General features: G+C 40.0%; 1 protein-coding gene across 2 annotated transcripts in view; it reads right to left on the bottom strand.

Moving 5' to 3' along the window:
* LOC138635452 (acid-sensing ion channel 1-like) overlaps positions 1–16,923 on the bottom strand; it is a 48,603-nt gene that overhangs the window by 18,855 nt on the left and 12,825 nt on the right. The window lies entirely within an intron of this gene.

The raw sequence follows: 16,923 nt of genomic DNA, 5'->3' as shown, positions 1-16,923 counted from the left end.
TCAACATCTGAGTGGCCGTAATAAAGCATTTGAATTCCTCTGGGGGATGAGTCGGAACCAGCTTGTACAGTAGATCTGCCCTGGGCTGGAAGCTGGACAGCAGAAAGACTCATTGCAGCCAGTGCTGAGCTTTTGTTTACTGGCCAATTTGATCACCAGGGATTGAATCCCAGCAGAGGAGAAGGATAAAGGCATCCTCCCCTAATTAATAAGAAAACATCAAAAGACAGATAGAGGCACTGCTGGAGCACAGTCTCCTGCTGGTGAGGAGCACCTTTCCACTTTTCTGTATCTAACAACCCCTCTTTCATCAAATGTCTTTCATTTTTCTATTCCCAAAATACCACCCAGCGAAGGTGGGACGAACCTCAGTTAATGAATGCATTCGTTACGGGGACTCCTGTCACTTTTTGCTGCAGTTTAGAGGGCGGGAAAACAGTCAGGAGGGAAAAAAAGGCCCTGCAGCTCTACCCCTGGAGTGAACCTCCTCCGTGTGACAAATTTCACACTCTGCTGAGAGAAATCCGCTGAGGCTTGAGATTTCTCAGCCTGTCACATAGTGCTGCTGAATACCAAGAGATTAATTCATTTCACAGATAATGCATGTAAGCAACTCCAACTCCCAAACACGCAGCGTTCATGCCGTCACTACCTGCCCAATCTCAGAACGACTACAAGGCAAGATTCAAGCTGGGAGGCAAGATAACAGACACGCACGCACAAAGGTCAACGTGTTAAAATGAAATATCCTGTTTGTCGACTGAAACAAGTATAGTACAATGTCAAGCTGATTTTACAATGGTGATTAAATGGATGAAAAATGAATTAACTGTATTATTTGTAAGACTTTACTGCAGTTGCAGCAATCATTAAACAACATAAAACTGTATGCCCTGTGTCTTATTAGTCCTCCATCAAGTCTATTGCAGAGCCATGGTGAGTTTTATTAAAGACATCATTATGCTTTTCACAGAGGCAGAGCCCAGGCAGCAGTCAAATTAGATTAAAGGATACGTTTTTGGATGAATATTTGGAGGGAGATACATCAGTTGCCTGCATGTTCAGACCTCTGGCCAGCTACCACATCTAAATCTATTCTGCAGAATCTGAAAGAAAACAAGTTTTTAGTGCAGGACTTTTAAGAGGAATGGGCCACTGTTCAGCCGTTCCTTTTTGTGTAGTGCTTGGTGTTTCAAAGAATCGATTCTTTTTTTATTTGCCTCATGCTGGGTGTGTTTCTTTATGTGTGTGTCTGTGTGTGTGTGCGTTGGAGAGAGGTTGGTGTGTTTACTGTGACAGCGGACTTGGCTAACCTGCTGTGTCCTCTCAAAAAGGACGGCAGGCAATAACATAAACATCAGAGAAAACACACTTTTAAGGTTCAGTGGAAATTTACTCAGTCGATGAGTTGTTTAAATGAATAGTTAATATTCTTTTGTGAAAAGAAAGAAAGAAAAAGGGTTTTGGGGAAATATCAGAAATGTAGTTTGTACATTTCAGCTAGAGGTGCGTGTCGGTGTTTGTGTTTGATTGACAGCAGCTGGCAGGCTGAGATCTAATAATGGCAGCAGAAGAGAGAGAGGGGAAAAAGCAAAAAACTTTTACTTCAGCTCTGAAGCCATAGGCAGACATTGTGCTCAGAGCAGTTGTATTTAAAGGGATAAATTGTTACTTTTTATGCGAATGCCCATTCAGTGTTGATGGTAAATGTTAGTGGAAGCACTCAATTCCACAGTGCGTGCCACAGTTGACCGAGAAAGCTGAGTTTTTCAGAGTTTTCCTGCTTGTGGAGATATACCAGCAGTGCCTACATGTACAATAATGCACTGCGTGCAAGCTTCTGCTGACTACTCTCCAAATTCCCAAGTTCCCTTTGCCAAGTCTCTACCATTGTGGCACCCATTCAACAAATAGATAATAAGCAGCCAGACAATGTTGTTTGTAGAGCGCAAACGACCGGAAAGAAAGGTGGTTACTCATCAGGACGCTACTAGTGCTGCTCATATACCGTAACATTACCAGTTATTGTGAACACAAATGACAATATAGATGTTGCTGCCAGGAAGCTACAAATTGCGGAATGTGAATGCTTTACACACAGACGATTTATACAGTCACTACAGTTTCTAGATGGACATCCCAGATCACCACCTCAGTATCTGACCAAATTTGAAGAAATTCCTTCGAGGCTTTCCTGAGGTAATGCTTTCAGGAGCATGGGACGGCCAAGTTTTAGGGACGTGAGGTCACAGTAACCTTTACCTTCGACCACCGATATCTAGTCAGTTCATCGTTAAGGCAAAGTGAACATTTGTGCCAAATTTGAAAAAATTCCCTTCAAGTGTTCCGGAAATACCACATTCACGAGTATAGGTCGATGTAAGGTGACATCGACTTTGACCTTTTACCTCTGACCCCAAATTCGAATCAGTTTATCCTTAAATCCAAGTGAACGTCAGTGGCAAATTTGAAGGAATTCCCTCGATATGTTCCTGATAAAGCCGGTTACCAAGAAGGAATCAACGTGAGGTCACAGTTACTCTGGCTTTGGAGCCCCAAAGTCTAATCAGCTCATCCTTAGGACCAAGTGAACATTTGTGCTAAATGTGAAGGAGGTTCCTTCCAGGGGTTCTCGAGATATTGCAGTGACAAGAATGGCATGGACCAACAGACAACCTGAAAACACAGTGCCTCCAGCTACGGCTATCCTCGGTGTAGAGGCATAAAAATGGAGGCCGAACAGCTAATTATTTATCCTGCAAACCAATGTTAATCTATTTCACTGTGTTAAATGTTTATTTGGTTGCTCTTTAAACAAGCTGACGTGAAGGACAAGACGTGTGTTTATATTTCTAAGCAGACCTGATCTTGTTTAAAAACTAATGTTTGGCTCAGGGTGATCGTCTGCTCTGCATTTGCTATAACACTGACTTCTTGCTTTATCCAAACATTTAATCTGTTGGAAAAAAAGCAGGTTCTCCATCTGCACAGACAGAGAACTGGTGGTATTCCCTCAAATTAACATGAAAATGGGCAGCGCTATCACGTATCCCAAAAATATAAACATCTCGTGTGTTCAAAAGAACATATATGATGTGATTTACAGAGTATCTGCAGATCATAAACAGAACAAAAAACAATTTAAGTTGTACTTCAAAGATATGTACCAAGTTTCATACACACAGAAGGCCATGCATTCAGGCTAACAATCACATCTGAACTGTCAAATCAGACAAAGTCAAAATAGTTGTGATGACTGGTGGCTTGAAGCTGGAAACGGCCCTGATGTGAAAGTCACGCTAAGAAGACCAGGAGTAAATCAAATGCAGTGCAGATGTGTGTGAATAAGGGTGCGAAAACCAAGTGCAAAGTCAGATGGCAAAGCTATATCTGGGTAAATTTGTAAAACATTCAGAAATAATTGGAAGTTGTTGAAAACTATTCCAGACAGTATGTAATACTACCAGTAAATGACAGAAAGGAGCAATTATAAACATATCAATCTGTGTCAAATGGATATGAAATTGATTTGCATCTGTAAATGACTGTGTCTCATAAATCATTTCTCTAGATTATTCTCTTATCATTTTCAAATGGTAGATACAAATGCTTTCAGCTCTGCTGCTTTTTTTTTTTTTTTTTTTTCATTTTTACTGGGAACTGGTTCATTTTAGAAATCCAATTGAGCTTATAGCAAGTGAATAATGTCAGTGAAAGTTTCAGGTCAGGTCTGTACCTCCTCTTAACAGGCTGGGGTTTCCATGGTGACCTAAAAAGGGGATCACGGAAGGCTAACGGCTCATTTAGTCAGAGATTCTCTGTAATCCTAAACACACATCCTGGTATCCTGGTGTCTAGTTCTTCTACAGACTTGTAAGTTTGCATTGGTATGTTTATTTTTTTCATTTTCTCAAAAGATGTTTTTTAAAGTTGCCTACAAGGACAGAAGACAAAACACAAACAAATACCGCAGTCATCTGGAGAATGAGCCCAAGTCTGAGGCTCAGCTAATGAGAGGCATCATTCAAGGCGAGGGCATCTTTGTTATCGAAATACATGACGCAATCAAATGATGACTTAATGAGCGCCTCGCTGCTGCACAATGCAGAGAAGTCAAACACAGAAACACACAGCACTCTTTACGAAACAGCATTGGCATATCGACATTTGGCAACTGCATGTGAGGCTCCAGTTAAACTGGCTCGTTTCATATATAATAAATACATTAACTTGTACTGAAAACAGCAGGACTGTTAGAGACTGTTATTGCCAGCAGCATGAAATCGGACTCAGTACTGCTGAGAATTGGATGAGTTCTCTTGGGGGTAAAGAGGATGAAAACAGAATTTTGGAATCATAAAACTTGTTGTCTATCAGTAATTTTATAGGCCTTGCTGCCTATAAACTATCCCCCTCAGCGTAGCCACAACTGGCGCTTTGAGTCGTACATCTATCCTAAACTGCCTCCTACTTTTACCACATTGACATTCTCTAAGCGTACGGAGCAGCAGTGCACGGTGTACTCGGTGTGTCTGTACATCTGAACCCTGAGCTGGTCCGCCCGCTTATATTCAGGACTGGAAGGGAACCCGGAGCATTTCTGAAAAAAAGATGAAAAGTCTTGTTTTCCTTTGGGGAATAGGTGTTTCTTTGAAGCTATATGTTTTCGGTAATGCATTAATGATATGGTGGCTCAGTGGCTCCTCACAGCTAAGGAGGTCCTTAGGGCCTTTAAGTGCATACTGGGATACGGGTCCTGTCCCTTATGTGACCCTGAATAAGAACAGGCTGGTACAGAAAGTATATACAGGATGTCCATGTACTGCCAGTCTCCACCACTTTAATATTCTTTTGTTTGTTTGTTTGTTTTTTCACACTCACCCAGGTGTTTTCACTCAAAATATATGTAGTGTTTACATGTAGAGTAAACCCAAACCTGTGATGTCTCTTATTTTGGGTGACAGAGCTCCTCTCAGGACTGTGTGAAAGTGTGCAGACTTTTTGATTGACATCTGTCTCTGTCTCTCTCTTATATTTGTTGCACCTGTTAGGCTCAGACACATGAAAATATGACCAGACTTGATTTTTCCTCCTTATTCATTAATTAAGACATTTTTGATCCTGGTTGGAAAGTGATCTTGTGTCTTTCGCTTCAAGAGCTTTATCAGAAAACTACAAGGGACTTTCATGTGCTGCCAGTTTAAGAGAGGGGCTGGAAATGACCTCTCATCGAGGAAATAATGTTTGTTTATGGCTGTAGACAATGACAGACAATTACGATAAAATGTTTGATAAATGCTGTATAACTAACTACATTGTCCTTGTAGCTGCAGCAGGCTTTTACTCACACTACTTCCTGTTCCATTGGGGTGTGCCATAGCGTACCATTCATGATAATCTCCATATAATTTTTTAAAACGATCAAACAAATTCATATTGTGATAATTACAATTTTACAATTTACACACACTACTAACGAGCACGTCTGAGAGCAGCAACATGGTGAAGGATCCAAAAATGGGAGCAACTACAGTCATGTGGAAAAGACCAGATGTTTACTGAATATTTGAAGGCAAGCTGTTACATTTACGACCACATATAAAACAGGAACACTTATTTTCTTGCAATTGTATTTTCTTGAAATGAACATAAAAATGTTTTTCAGTACTTTGTTATATCATCAGAAATAGCTTTATTGGAGAATTGCAATAATTGTGCAATATTATTTTAGGGACATATTGCCAACAACTACAGTCCCGTTCTCTTTTTGCCACTTCACATGGGTAAATTTCCCCAGGAGAAATCCAGTTAGTTTACACATTAGGACATTTTCTTCATATGTAGTAGTAACATCTTTATTTAGTGATGTAATCTGATGACAAACCTGAGCACAGTAGATAGAGAGAAAAACAAACATAAATAGACAAAACAAAAGTGCATAACATAAAAAGAGCAAAGCCAGACATGGCAAAATATTTGAAGCTAAAAGTTGAAAACGAGCCAGCGGGTTGAGTTATCGAAGATTTTAGCTTTGTATTGTGAAATAACAATAATTAAACAGTCCTTAGACCTGTGTTGGTGAGCAGTGGTTTTATATATGAGCAGGGAGGTGATGAACTGAAGTAGGTTTTGCGGGAAACTTTTCTCAGTAAAAATTATACAAGCAGCAAACAGCTGTTTTTAAGGTATTTTGACAAGTCTGGAAAGGAGGAAAAGCACAGGTTTTAATCACATTAACAAAGGTTCCCATCAGGTCAGTGTGTGAGACAGTTGTTCTGAAACAGAAGCAGCTGAATGGAGCTTAACCATCATTCATTGTGTTATTTACTCCCATGCTTTTCCTCCTGCTGTAGCAGGTCACAGCAGACAAAAGCCACACTGACCCTAAGTTCACCACTGCGTTCTCATTTCAGACAAAGAATCGGAGAGTTTTAATTATACAGACGTTATCTCAAAGTAGGATTTTACAGCAGTTTTTTTTTCTCTCTGTCTTTTCTTCTCTTCCCCTCACAGTTTCTCAGTCACCCTCGGCTATTCATTATGCATTCTTCCTCCCTTTTCCGTATCTGACCCTGTGCAGCCCACTTTCACAAAGTGGAACTCATTTGTCTGTCTTCAAATGCTAATAGAACACATAATGAATGCCACTCAAAATTATCTCCACTCACTAATATCAGCGTATAATTAAAACAACACTGTCCTTAATAAGGGGTCAAAGGTGATAACGCGGGGCCCCGATATCTCTTTGAAGACACATACATACACATGCATGCGCCCAATCACTCCCTCGATGACAAGCAACAATAGATTTAGAATGATTGGGACCATCAGGCCAAAACTAATTTCCAAGTCTGAAGACAAATGCTCTGATTGATCAGTGGCCTTTCATAAGTAGGTTATTGTCTTTAGTTATTTACTATTTTAATTAACGTTACAACCCCACCCTTCCCTCTCACACACACATAGTTTCTCTTAAGAATGCTTTCAACTAAGCTATAGCTAGTTTCAAATTATTACACAAATATTTTTCATCTGATCACATGACTACTAGACTGTTGTAGTTTTGCTCATACTCTACAGCTCCCTCCACCGCAGACTGCACCAATAGAAGAGGGCTGTCACAATCATGACATTTTTGTTGACAATTAATTGTCATTTAAACAATTGTAATTAAGCATTATTCTTATTCTGTTAATTTTGTAACACTACTAAGGTTTGATCAGTTAAAAAAAAATACATCTTTTGAAGGATAAGATAGGATTAGAACATAAACATAAAATACCCACAAAATGTCCCCACCTTTTTCTGCAAATCTGACAAATATCCTCATCCAAGTTATTGGGCCCTCCTTTTAAATTGATTAAAAACCAAAATGGGCTAACAGCAATGCTGTGGTGTTTGGCTTTGCAACTAAATCCGTGATGTTAATGTCAAGATCATCATCGAAATGCAGTCAGTCGAATATCCTAAATTAAGCACCTCGAGAATAACAGTTGGTGGAGCTAAATGTCCACTCATGTGCCATTAAATCATAGAGGAAGTGGGCACAATGATATACCGTCATTAACGGAGCGCCACCCAAACCTCACTTGGTGGAAAATAATGTGGAAATAGTGATGGAGATATGCAATTTCTGTTAGTTTCATCCAGCTGTTTTTATACAGATGGATGGAAACGACTCAATCAGCTCAAACAATTACAGTCAGCTGATTATGTAATAATTGTGACAGACCTACAAATAGAAACCTAAATGAAATTAGGACTCATGGGTTCTGTTCAAGAAGTAAGAAAACCTCTTTCAAAATACCATTGACACTTGTAACAACACCAAAAACTAAAAAAATTTGTTTTAAAAAAACGTTTTTTTTTTTTTTTAAATATTAAATATTACTTCCATTAGTTAAGGGCTTATTTCAGACATGTCTGCAGTAACAGAAGGTTTTTACACAGCAGAGATTACAGCTAGTGTCTTTGGGCGAGACACTAAACCCTGAACTGTTGCAGATGGACAGCCCTGCAGCTTGCATGGTTGCTCGCTGGCATCTGTGTGTATGTGTATGTGTATGTGTATGTCAAAAAGTATCAATGCAGCTATTAAAAAGACAGTTTTGACATCTGATATTAATTGCTGAACTCAGAACACGCTTTGTCTCGATAAAATCAATACAAGCAATGCAGATGATGCAATGGTATCGCGTAACGGAACCTAATGGAACAAAGGCCGGTGCAGACATGACGTCATCTTTTCATCTCTACAACCGACTAATATAAGGTCATCATCTCATTAACTGCATCACACTTTGGAGACAAACTCTTGCGGTGAAGTAAAAATCCTCTCATGATTCATGTCAAGGGGTTACAACCTGCGGACGAGTGACGCACACTCTTTCATCAACCTTGTTTTCTTCCTTTCAGACTGAAAACGTTACTTTTCCTTTAAATGAGCTCAGAAGTGTTATTGAGTTGGCGAGGTGGGAGAGTAGTTGGACCGGCGAGGTCTTGGGGGGGCAGACAGCAGCATCTGCAGGTGCAGACAAAGACGACTGGAGGAGCATAATAAGATGCTGCTGCTACTTCAAACAGGTGTGTCCCTGTCAACCAGAGGACGCACACAGAGAGAGAGGGAGCGAGACGGGACGGGACGCATCACAACTCGGCGGCTGCTTCAACTTCAGCTCTGCTCCACTTATCAGAGCAACAATGACCAAAAGAGAATAAACAAGCGCTGAGTTAATTTACTTTTTCAGATATAGCTGTCATTCCCGAGCGTGGCCACACCGACGTGACTGATGTCCTCCATTCTGGCTCGTTGTCTGAACATCACTCACTGAGGGGTAATGCCTGTTTTACCTAATGTCAATGCATAGCGGCGTGACTGATGGCTTTAATTTCATTTTTTTTTTTTTACATAAAGAGAGCAGTTGAGCATCATATTTACCCGGATTATGTGGGACGTGAAAGACGTTCATTCATCCCCAGATAACAAATAAATCTTTCCTCCGCTTGCTCTGTTTGTATCTCACATTGATAAAAAGAGCTGATTCATTTGCATCTCTGATTAGTCCACTCATTCATGTCACAAGTAACAAGTAGCATTTTTCCTCGATGCTACTCCACAGCTCTTCACATCTGACACTAGTAATGCAGGAGGTCACGGAATAATGAGGACTACTGGCTTATTAAAATGTAGTTAAGTGGACTAAAATTTAGTTTTTCATTGGACACGTTATTCAACAGGCAGGTCATTTGGCGTAAGACATAGCCCCGCCTGCTGGCAGTTGAACAAAGTGTGTTTTAGTTTTTACTCAATTGCTTAAAAATGAATATAACTCTGGATAAGGCATGATGTCTCAATTAATGCAGTTATTGATCATTTTTCTACAATGTAAGGTCAGTGGCTGAATAGAAATGTTTTAAAATGGTGTTTGAATTTCCGATGCTTGCACTGCAGAGTGTCTCCAGATCATGGAGTGGGAAAACAACAATATGCAGCCACAAAGCCTTTGGCAGTGACAGCAGATCCCACCACTTTGATGGGGATGACTGGCTGTTGTCCGTGTGCTACTGTTGTCATTTGCTTGTAATTGCTATAGGTAAGAAGGAGAGTAACTGATGTTATTGTGGATGAAGTGGATTATCTTGTGCATTACTAATTTATATGGGAGCTGGTAATAACCTCGGTGCCCACCTGCTGTGGGATACTGTTAAAAATTATCGCAGATTTAATATGGAGTCGCTCTCCTGGGGGGAAAAGACTAACTGCTAGTTTGTCAAACAAGGTGCTTTTTGCGGGGCGGATGTTACATGGTTTGAGAACAGGCTTTTATGTCAAGCATGCTTTTGAGAGGATTACAAAACATGAAAGCAGCAGGAGTCAGCTCTAGACACGGCAATAAAATTGGGATGAGAAAATAAAGCAACCCAAATTGACAGCGCATAGCAGCAAATTGAGGAGAAGGGGTAAATGCTGAGTGGGATTATCACCTGTGTGAAACTGTGGAAAATGGGATTAGCTAATTTTGCGTCCGTCCAAAGTTGTTGTTTCCCACCATTTCCTCACAAGTCTTCTCTCATAATTGCAACATACTGTGAAAACCATTTGAAGAAACATGATCTCAAGGAACTCTTTTAGCTCCGTTTTGTTCTCCACCATTCACGATGGAAATATCTGGCTCCTTAGCTGCTAATTGTCATAACCTGCTAACTATAAACTTCATCTGTCTGCTGTTTGGCGCTAAGCAGGTGGCGCACAGTTGTATATTAAAGTTTCTTTGCTGCAAACAGCTGCATTATCTGGCTGGAAACAACGTTGATTAGAGTTAAACAAGACTTTAAAGATGTGGACCGTAAAGGATGAACTCTTTCAAACAAGGCATAGTCAATTCATCTAGTGTTTATACTGATTAGAGCAGTTTTAAGAAAAGTAAAGTCTCATTGAGATTAGAAATCTCCTTAACAAGACAGACCTGACCAAACAAGCAATATAACATCATTACGACAATATACACAACCCAAACAGCATAAGCAGGTTAAGAGAAATTAAAGTAATTACTTTTATTCAGCAGTAAAATTTGTCACTACACTTACTGATAAAGTTCGAGTCCTGCTGCATTTAATGAAAAGGAGACTAAATTTGATGTTTTCTTGGCCGATAATATTTTAAATTAAGTTAATGAATGAATTTAAGGAATTATTTATAGTTATTGAGCAGTCTGCAGAATCATTTTATCCTTTCTCTTTTCCCTTCCCTCCCCCGTCACCCTGTAAATGTCCTCTATCTACGTCCCCACTCTCCAGTCATTTTGCATTGTATTCAGTGCAGTAAACACAAAGTGTCATCATGATAATCTTTCGAGAAAGTGCGGCATCCAGAGGAACCAAGGTCTCGACAAATCAACAATGCACCATCACCACAAAACACACAAACTTCAGTGGTGGCAGGCAGAGAAACATCTCACGGTGGCTCCCGCCACTTAATTCCACAGACGTGGCATTATTTGCTGTAGACACATTAAAAAGGAAAAACAACAGAAAGAAATGCTGCCTGCATTCAGGCTGAAGGCTAAGGCAGAGGCAGCACTGGTTAACTGATTAGCTCAGTAATTGCGGTGGAAATGCCACACTGAGGTTGATATAAAAGTGCAAAGGCACATCCAGGAAATACTAATCAGTCTCCGGGTGATTCTCCCGGGAGGCTGCTGATGTAGTTGTTGTTTTTAATGCCGCTGCCTCCCACAAAGGCACTTTATCCGAGTGTACGTTTGTGTTGCATGTGCTTACCTGTATTTGGTCTTACTGACTGGGTATTAATACTTACTATTACATATCTAATTTTACAACAGTGTTTCCACTGAAAATAATAAAAATAACTTTAATATGAGGAGCATTAATTTGGGCAAAATCTTCCTGCATATTTAAATCAACAACTAATTATAGCAGTTTCACAGTAAGGCATGCAGAGAGCCCTCCTTGTTCAAAACCTCATTACAATCCTCATTTTAGTTCCAAATAAAATGCCTCCAGCTTTTTTTTCTTCGCTCCCCTTCCTTTCATCCATTTGTCCTTGCCTCGTTCACAGTTTGTTTCCGAGTCGTGTTTCACACCTACAGTGACTAAAGTCTACATCCACACCTGTCACTACAGCTCCCGTCTGTCTTTTTTCACTTTGTCCTGCCCTCTGTCCGTTTCTCCAACCTCGTTACACACTCAGACCCCGTCTGTTTGCACACACAGTTTTAATGCAGTTTAAAGACACACACAAAAAAGACATTAAAAAAAGTTTTTCCTGAAAGACAGTTTGAGCTGAGTGGAGAAGTCAGCAGCCGCCTTCTCTTTCGCTCTTTGTTTGTGTTTGTGCCAGCGCTGTTTGTACTGTGGCAGGATTATTTGATTGTTTACAGATTTAGAGCTTGTCTGCTAACAATCAGCGGTGTTCAGTGAATGTTCCCTGACAGTGCAAGGTTATTGTGAATTGTTGTTTTGTGTGTGTGTATATATGTTTTTATATTCTGGTGTGGATATAGACTGAATGCCCCAACAAACCATAAGGACATGTTTCACTGTGGAGACAAAAATGGAGGTCTCCAGGGGTAGAGTCTAGGTTAGATGGTTAGGCATTTAGTTGTGATGGTTAAGGTTAGGGTAAAAGGCTAGGGAATACATAATGTCACTGAAAATCCCCATGGGGACAGTGAAAGAGGTGTGTGTGTGTGTGTGCATTTGACTGGATAACCTACTAACCCTGGATAACAACCCTTACATTCCTGTTACATAGCCAAGTTTTTTTTCACTCTGCTGCTCAGATATTCTGCATCTGTTTGTTACTGTGCTTCATTAAAACAATATCCCATTCAAAGTGAATGAACTATTCAAGTCCAATATTTCATGAAATAATGGCTGTATGGTTACATCAAATGAAAATGTCTATAATTGTGATTCAGTCTGACGTTGTAACATTTTGACTGTAACTTACATAAACTTCAGTGGGTTAAAACAACAACTGCCTGCATGTCACAATGGCCCTGTTGACGATTTTCTCTATAGGGATACAGCTGATAGACACAGTGTATCCTCCACAGTGATATAAGGATGATTGAGTGTTTGCTTATTAGAAATATCTCCTTCTTCTTAATATAAATAAACTATTTAAAAACCCCTCTTGGATTAGCTGGAAAATGCTTTGTAAAAAAAAAAAAAAAAAAAGTATAACAGAATGTGATTATCATACTTACTTACTGTAGACTAAACTAACATTACATAAAGAACAGTACACAATACATACAGTAGTTAAAATGAGAAAAACCTTACAGCAGTAAAATATACATTAATTACAGCACTAAAATTAATCCAAAAACATCAAATATAAGAGTAAAACACTGACTGGTGCATTTTCTGCTTAATACTTTTACTTTTAATACTTTAGGTAAATTTGGCTAAAACAAAATACATTCATATTTTTAAATAAGTAAAGTTTTGAATGGTAGACTTTTTACGTGTAGTAGTGTAGTCATTTTACAGTAATTGTACAGTACTTACAGGACCTAAATACTTCCTTTACCACTGCTCGGATACTTCACTAAAGTAACTTCAGCAGTAAAACAGTAAACAACAAGTACTACAATCAAAATCATACTTAAATAAAGGTACAAAAGCATCAGCAAAATACTTATTACATTTAACATGAGATTATTGATACTAATGTTTCAGTGCAAATTTGATGATAGGCAATGAGATATTTTGTAAGAGATCATAAGAAAATCAAACATGTGACAGGGGGCCTTGATGAGACAGTTTTTTGTGTAGGGAGTCACAAGCCAAACAGGGGAGTGTCTGCGTAAAACAGCATAAAATATTAATGATTTCAGTACTTGAGTAACTGCACTTAGTTACTTTCCAACATTGACTTCCAAGCCCCTCTGCAACATCGAACAGAAGCCTGTGGAAATGCACAATTAGCCTGATTTGGGGTCAAGCGAGTGAAGAAGAGCTCAGCAGGCTGAACTGCAGCATCATTCCTCCTCAGTGTCCTCCTCCTAAACTCCATCTAGCAGTCTGAGTCACAGCTAGCCATTTGCCAGCCTGCCTCGAGCCCCACAGAACCCAACCCTTAAGTCACCTGCACTAATCCTCAGGATAAATAAACCATGTGAAGAGCAGTGCAGCCAACCCGTGCTATTTTCAGCCCCACGGTGCTCCCTCCTTCTTCCCCGGTCCGAAATGTCTTCATAAAAAGCGTCTCCCCCCCCAGCCTCTAGCAAATAGAGCGTGCTCAGGCAGCATTACTGATCCATCTCGAAACCACCTGCAGTCATAGAGACACTGTCTGCCCTTTAACTGTAAGAACAGGAAAAGATACCGCTCAAAGATGAGAGTTTTATTTGTGTTTATTTGTGAGTGTTACAGTTAAAGCAGGACAGTGAAAGGAATGACTGGGATTTTAGTGTACTTAGATAATTCATGATGTTTGCTCTCTTGTCACAAACACTACACACCTCATTTCTACTTTCATCCTTTCCTTGTCATTACACCTGTACTTATTGAGTTTCTAAACTTCCCTACTTTCCCCAAAAATACCATATGTGGTTCAGCCTCTATTGGCTTTGAGAGGATGGATAATGGGATGAAACAAAAAGGCAAAAGGGGAGAAACAAAGTAAGCAATTGACAGAAAATGAGAAATGTGGAGAAAAACGACATTTGTATGATCAAAGAAAAGTATATAAAAAAAAAAATCAAAATATCACTGTTTTGCTTGGCTGATTGGAAAAGTTGGAGTACTGCTGAAATAGAAACAGGTTTAGTGAATAAATCATGATGTATGCAAAGCATGTGACTTGTATGTCACTCATCAGTGAAGAGAAAAGCAATGGGGCAGGAGAATACCTTGCTCAAATTAACATAAAACAAACATCAATGCAATATTTCTGTCAGGTTTGAAGTTTAACTGGAGCTCTTTTGATTATTTCATTTGGTGGTGCCCACTTCTTCTGCAATGGCTTAATAGCACCCAAATAAAGAATTACTAGCTTACCAGCTTTTTATATCCATGAATTCAGTCCTGATATTCACATAAAAGTATATTTCAGTAAGTTTGTCATTTTTATTAAAGTGGGTAGTGACTTATTAGGTCTTCACCTTATTTGAGGTTTCACGTTGTAACTTAAGTGACACCAGGCAGACTGGCAGACTAATTTAATATGGCTTCAAAGTTGTATGCACGATGATTTACGAGCGTTTAATCTGCAGGGATGTAGGGAAAGTGAGTGTTTATGTTTCCTGCTTTAAAATATTTGTAATAAAGTTGCACTCCTGCTGTGTTGGACAGTCTCACTGCTGACAGATGGCTTTTGTGTACAGGATTACTCCCCATTATGAGCCCTGAGCATTTACCTGCCGATCTGGGTAATGTGGTTACTCTGCCCCTCAATCGGTCTTTGGAGCTGGTCAGCACTAAATACCCCCCGTTCAGCACTGAGGGCAAATATTAATTTAATCCTCTCTAAGTGTGTTGAAACGTCCATCAAAGTGCTGTTGTGGAATGTGGGAATACATTTAAAAAGTGATTTCCTGTGCTTAATATCTCCCGACTACACTCTTTCATCAAGATGGCTTTTCCTTATTGTTTTTCTGTTTTTAAAAACCCATGACTCCTGAATTTGGGAGTTGAAGGAGGATGGCATGGGAGCAGAGAGAACAAAGGAAAGGGCATAAGCGCGAGGTAGGGAAAGGGAGAAAGAAAGAAGAGGAGAGAGCATGACATGAAAACATAATGAGGATTGTCATGCCCATGGGGGCTGATGCAAGGAATGCACTGTGCAGGGGTTGAGATGAAGGAGGATTGCAGAAAAACGTCTAAGAGGGGAGGGAGAGAGGAGAGAAGAAGGGGATAAACATGGTGACTGAGAGGTGACATAACTTTGCCAGCTCAGCACAGGAGCATGTGACAGGTTCAGCAGCCAGGATGTGCAGAGCAGCTGTGCTGACCAACAAGCCGCTGGGCAATATGGGTGGTGGCTGTGCTTCACATCTGTCGCTTCAGGCCACAAAAACTGCAGGAAATGCAAGCCTAAGTAGATTCTTGCCAAGACAGAGATGGGCTGGAAGAGTCCGGTTCTTTTCCAGCTCCCAGCACAGTTGAAAATGTCAGAGAAATGTGAGCTGAAGATATCAGAGAAATGTGAGCTCAGTGTCACCCTCAGGGTTGCTTTAAGAGAGTTCAGGTTGGGGCTTAAGACCAGCACCAGATGAGCTTTACAGCACTCAAATGAGAACATGTAAACACACTCAATGTGTTTACAACTGCAAACACACTCAATGTGTTTACAACTGCAAACCTGCAGTCCACTGAAAACATACAGGGACACAGTGCAGAACTGAAAATGTATTTGTGATTTCAATGGAGCACAGTGGTGGTTTTGTAGGTTCTCATCCATCCCCTAGAGACTATATTTTACTGCTAACTATTTTCCAAAGTATACCAGACATTCCAGATTTCCTAACTTCCAGTCCGCCATTGGTTTCAGTTCATGATAGCAGTTTGAAAATTGACTTGCAAAAGCTTTAAACCAGCTTTAGAGAAGTAATCCACCACCACAAGTCTTTATCACCTTTATGCGTTTATTCATTGTGAAAGTTACTTTAGATCTGCCACATTATGCAACTGTGAGCAGGGACTACTTCTAAAATTGCAGAGCTTTGGGAAAAGTCCATTATTAATATAATATACTGTAGATATAGAGAATTTATTGTGAGGTGACTAAAACATGCAGGAATATTCTAAAAGTTTTACATAACAGTTTTCTTAAACAGGCTTTCTCAATACAGCTTGCAAGAGTAAACATATATATATAAAGCAGTGACTCTCATACCACCAACCTATCTCTCTTTTCTCTGAGGCGCAGCATGTCTTACATTTTTGTCTGCAAAACCTACAAATGCATGTTGCCTTCTTGAGACATGACAGCAGCGATCAGAGTACAGAAATTATAACACAACTGTCACGACAGCAGTGTGCTGGGAACTCACAAACACACATATATTCCCCGGCTACAGCTGTCAAAGCCTGACTTTGACAAACAAAAAAGGGCCAAGCATCAGACCAAGGGAAGCGCTCGGCAGAGTGGGACTATCGCTCTGTTCTCCTTTACTGGAGTTCACTGGTGAGTGGGTTTCTCAGTGAGCACAGTTTGCCGTCTCCTACAGAAATACCTCCGAGCCCAATTAGCAGTGATGATGCTCCTCAACTGTTGAGGAGCACAGGGAGAGCACAGTGTGCCTTCGATAACTCAGTAATAACTGCCAGAGCATTTATTCCTTCCTCAAAGTGTTGCTCTGAGTGAAGGGACACAATAACTGTCCAACACACTTGTTGGTAAATGAGGCACATAATGCAATAATAACACATTACGATGAGGGAAATTTGGTT

This window comes from Brachyistius frenatus, unplaced genomic scaffold, assembly GCF_029030835.1.
Source record: "Brachyistius frenatus isolate BFR_SWC_R1_liver_20210118 unplaced genomic scaffold, ASM2903083v1 Contig_309, whole genome shotgun sequence".
Lineage (NCBI taxonomy): Eukaryota > Metazoa > Chordata > Actinopteri > Embiotocidae > Brachyistius > Brachyistius frenatus.
This window is presented reverse-complemented; position numbering and strand designations above follow the sequence as displayed.